At 48.1% G+C, this 5,034-nt stretch overlaps 1 non-coding gene across 1 annotated transcript; it reads left to right on the top strand.

Annotated features, from left to right (window-relative positions):
* The first annotated feature begins 4,772 nt into the window (after nucleotides 1–4,772).
* On the top strand, nucleotides 4,773–4,844 carry TRNAH-GUG. Its single transcript has one exon. It is a non-coding gene; the product is annotated as a tRNA-His (tRNA).
* The last annotated feature ends 190 nt before the right edge of the window (nucleotides 4,845–5,034 follow it).

Below are 5,034 nucleotides of genomic sequence, written 5' to 3' on the forward strand. Positions count from 1 at the left end.
TGATGTTGCCCGGCTTTGTGGTTAGAGCACAATGTCTTAATCACCCAGCTTTGTGGTTTGATGGTGTCCAGCTTTCTGGTTAGAGACAATGTCTTAATCACCAAGCTATAGAGTAGGCTGGCTTGGGGCATCCTCCCCTTATAGACCCTGGCCCCATAAGACTACCAAGGGTTGGGGAGCCATGGGATGAGGAGAGGAATGAAACCAGAGCCTGAATGGCCCAGAGAGGGAGGTGTCTTGGGAGTTGTTTTCCCTGTTGCCAGGATCATTTAAGCATTTTCCATTAGGCAGTCATTGATTATGAAACCCTTGGCTGCATGGACCAGGTCCCAGTCCCACCCTTCCCTCTCCCATGACTGCATGTAGTCCTGCTCCTCATCCAGCCCCATGAATCCTGCAGTCTTGGCTACACCATGGGCCAGCTTCTTCCAGCATGGAGAGTGCCCAGATTTAAGCTCAGTGATACTTAAATAGCAATTCCTGCTTCTCATAGGTAGAACAGTAGAAAATGAGGGTTGAAGGGACCGCAAGAGGTCACATCTAGTCCAACCTCCTGCTCAAAGCAGGACCAGCCCCAACTACATCATCCGAGCCAAGGCTTTGTCTAGCCGGGTCTTAAACACCTCCAAGGATGGAGAGTCCACCACCTCTCTGGGTAACCTCCAAGGATGGAGACTCCACAATATACAATCGTAGACAATGAGGGTTGGTAGGTACCTCAGGAGGTCACATCTAGTCCAACCCCCTGCTCCAAGCAGGACCAGCCCCAACTACATCACCCCAGCCTGGGCTTTGTTGAGCCAGGTCTTCAAAACCTCCAAGGATGGAGACTCCACCACCTCTTTGGGTAACGTATTGTGGTGCTTTACTACCCTCCTAGTGAGAAAGTTCTTCTGAATATCTACCCTAAACTTCCCTCGCTGCAACTTGAAGGTGCTGAGATGCTTCACTCCTAATGCAATCAGTGAGGGCTGGGTGCTTGTGCACCATTTAGAATCTGGGCCTACAGTCTTCAGTGTCTTCCCAGGTGACTCTCCTACTACAGTGATTGTGATGGGGGACCTGTAGTTGCCCCAGTGACATAACCGTGACCAAATGATCGAGAGCATTGTTAGGTGAGGGTTTACTGAACAACAAGAGAACAAAACACAAACCAGACCCTGAACTGAACTGCCATTGGAAACTGAATCCAAATCTTTTTCATGGTGAGAGGGATGTTCAGAAAAGGTCAGGCAGTTCCCTCTCCAGCCCCATGGATTATTACTCTTGGTGGTCCTGGTTTGGGGAGGGCTTGCCCATACGCTGCAGGAGAAAGTTTCCAATGTGTTGACTGCAAAGTGGGAAGTATCTCAGGTCTTTCCCCAGCTCATGTTTCCCATGCATCCCAGGCCAGCTTAGCTGAGGTGAGAAGTTCAGAATTAGCCTTCCAAGCCTTGGGTGCCAGTTTGAACCAAGCCTATTCCCTTCTTCATCTTCCTGGTAAATGGTTTTATTGCCAGTAACATTTGGCAAGCAAGCAAATTGTGCTGTAAAATGCAGCCAGCAGAATCACTCCATCTTCCTGGGGGGAAAACGGCTCAATTTGTGTAAGAGGAAGCAGGAGCAGGGGTCTGATCCATGCCCTCTAGACTCAGTGGAAGACATCTCTCCAATGGGATTAGTGTCCTTGCACTGGGCTGGTCACAGAGTATAAGCCTTTTGCACCATGCTCATCCTATAGAGGCTCGAGGACTACCAGGGACTGCTCCCTTCATTTGGACAGGGTGTGGGGAGTTGCTCCAAAGCAGCTGAAAAGGCTGAGGTGGAAGCCAGGCCATGGCTCCTCCTGGAGCTCAAGGAAGCATATGCCCAAACCCCTTCCAGCTGGTTTTCAGCATAGTGTCTTATCTGGTTCGTGTGCATGGGTGTAACCAGAAGTAGCTCTTGCACCTCCGAGTTAGCTTTGGCTGGGGTCGGGCTCAGCTTTTAAAGAGAAACCACATCACAGAGGGCACAAAATGTTTCTCCAGGAGCAAAGTGCCCTACCTTCAGATGCACAGGACAAGCAGATCTATCTGCCGCAGCTGCCACCTGGCCGCTGCCTGGAGTATTGCACTACCCCAGTGCCACAAAACTGGAAATCTTCATCTTCAGTTCAGTGGATCTACTCTCTGCCTTCAGCGAGCTGCATGTGTGAGGCAGGATTAGCTCCCATGTTTCCCATGCCGTGTTGTTTGCGGAGGTGATTTGTTAATGCTTGTTCCAAACCCCACTGCAGGCACTGGGAATCTTTCCACTGAGCGCTTATCATTGGGGAATCTGCCATATTTTGCCAAATTTGACAGAGAGTTCTTGTTTACATCTCTGATTTAAAGAAAAAGGCCTGTATAGTGACAGCCCAAAACCTGGGGCCTCATTTCTAGCCAGTCTCCATTTGATGCTTCCTGTCAGAGGAGCACATCTGCCACGCTTTGCACCCGCCCTCTCTGTAGGATGCTTTACTCTTTGCTTGTCATGCTTTAATGCTGCACCTCAGGACCTGGGATTCAGCCAGAAGTGAAGTAGTAATGAATTAGAGTCCTAACCAGCATCCAAGGACCATAGGCTGAGCTGGCGTAAAATAACATTTTTCCATTGAAGTCAGTTGGAGCCTTGCTGGTTACACCCACTGAGGATCTGGCTGTAGGGGTTTTAGATGACTTACCCCATATTCTGTCAAGACAACAACAGGCTGCAGCAGGTAAGTTTTCCTTGATACATGGTACCTGGCTGCAGAAGACATGTTTCACCTTGATGTTCAATTTTTAGTACACATAAGCTTTGCCTTCAAAGGTTAGCAGACTAGAGGGGATCTGAAGAACTATTTTTTTTTATCAGTCATTCCATTACTGGAATAACTCTGGTGATTCCCTTGCAAGTAAGACACCTAATTTACCCCTCTGAGAAAATAATATTAGCAGCAATGACATGCTCATCCCTTTTACCACTTGGGAATGTTTTTGCTAACCATTGCAGGTGCTGCTTCTATAAACGAAAACAGTTGCCTGCAAATATATCAGTTATTTGTATTAGGTCCCTCTGTTTTACAGACCTTATTGGCTAGCAGCCAGTCCTCCACCTATTCCTCTTGATTTCAGTGACTCAACACTGAGGGTCATTCATGTTGCCACGATCTCTTATGCATCTACAGAGTCTAATTTCTGTAGCTAGAAGTCAATGCACAAAAATCTTGCAGGTTTGATCCATGTAAGCCCTGAAAAGGACAGCTGCTTCCTTGAGAATAGGTCCTGTTTAAGGCTGGATCTCATTTTGTCAGGTGCAGAAAGAGTTACATGAAAGATAAGACTACCTTGAAGTCTGATTGCGTTTAACCCATCGTGCAGGACCCACCAACCATTACCATGACTTGTATTAATAATTGCTTCTGGAAGACCTACCCAAAATGGAAGGCCTGAAGGTGCCTAAGAAAATGGGTGAAGCTGGGTTTTTTTCCAGATTAACTCCTTCTTTGCCTACAGTTTACTAAGCAAAGAGTCCCACACTCTCTCTACTGCCTGGGCTTTGGTTGGCTTTTCCAGATCCTCACTGGAAAAAACTAATTGAATATTATTAATTTATTTAGCAAAAAAGCCACAGTCAGGGCCACAGCTGCATTGTGCCACACACTGTAGAAACACATTAAGCACAAGGCAGGCTCAGCTTCATGGATTTAAGAGTCTAGAGATAGTAGATGCAATTCATATGGTGAAATCCTGACTCTAATGACATGAATAGGAAAATATTAGTGGACATCAATGGAGCCAGGATTTCACCCATTGATTCACTTGACTTCAAGGCCTGTGCTTCCAAGGGGGCATGGGACCAAGAACCGTCCAGACCCTGGGTGGCGGCAGAACTGTCCCTAGGCTCATGGGTGTGCTTCAGGAAGAGGTCAGATGGACGTGAGGCACTGTAGGGAGGAACTCAGAGCCTGGTAAGTGGATGGGTGCAGTGAGGGGGGTGGCTCAGTGCAGGAGCACCCCCTACTAGTCTGCCACAGAAATGTTCTGCAGTCACTAGGTTGGGGCACTGAAGGGTTTGTCTACACAGAAAAATCAAAGTGTGGTACCTGCAGTCTAGTTCTAGTTCAGTCCAATTAACAGGGACAGGGGTGAAGACACACACCAGGTTTATCTTGTACTAGAAAGCTGCATGGGCCCATCCAGGGAGCACTGTGGTTGTTAACAGCTGCAAAACGCAGGCTGCTGTATCTTCCTGTGCAATAGGACATTGGCCACCATGGTCCCCCTGGTTTACCGGTGGCAGGCTAGGGTGTTATGTCTTGTGTTGTGTCAGGGTTGACTGTGTGGTTTTGCTAAGAGGTTAGACAATGCATTTCTGTGGGACGGTTAAATAGATATGATCCTGCCTCAGGCAGGAGCTGGCCCAGATGACCTCTGGAGGTCCCTTCCAGCCCTACTTTTTGGGATTCTGAGATTCACTAGCATGCTGCCAGTGCTGGCTAGAGGAAGCCATATGTACCATAACAGATCCATTCCCCTGCCCTGTGTCCTGCTCCATGTGCTCAACTATGCAGTAAATGTGATTGGTACAAGCTTTGGGGTGAGTGAGATAACAAGAAGCAAATCTTCTTGCTGTGGAAAGGGGCCATTGTGTTGGGAAGTGGTTTTCTCTGAAAGTGCTATGTTGAATAATAAGAATATGGACAGGAAGTCTATGACTTTGACACAGATGAGATCTGGGTTCAGATCCCTGATCAGTCACATACTTTCTCTATGCAGCTCTAGTAGCTTGCCGTGATCGTATAGTGGTTAGTACTCTGCGTTGTGGCCGCAGCAACCTCGGTTCGAATCCGAGTCACGGCGTTTCCTTGCAAGTGGTAGCACAGGGCTCAGCTTTTTCTTTAACCAATTCTTCACATCTGTTTTCTTGGGCAGGGACTGGGACTTCCCCACTGTGATGCAAGATGGACTTGAGGGGAACGCCTCCAGACCTCAGGTTGGGGAGGACCAGGTTAGAGAGCTTCTGGAGGGGCTGGACGTGTTCAAGTCAGCA

Source organism: Crocodylus porosus, unplaced genomic scaffold, assembly GCF_001723895.1.
Source record: "Crocodylus porosus isolate Cpor-Errol unplaced genomic scaffold, CroPor_comp1, whole genome shotgun sequence".
Taxonomy (NCBI): Eukaryota; Metazoa; Chordata; order Crocodylia; family Crocodylidae; genus Crocodylus; species Crocodylus porosus.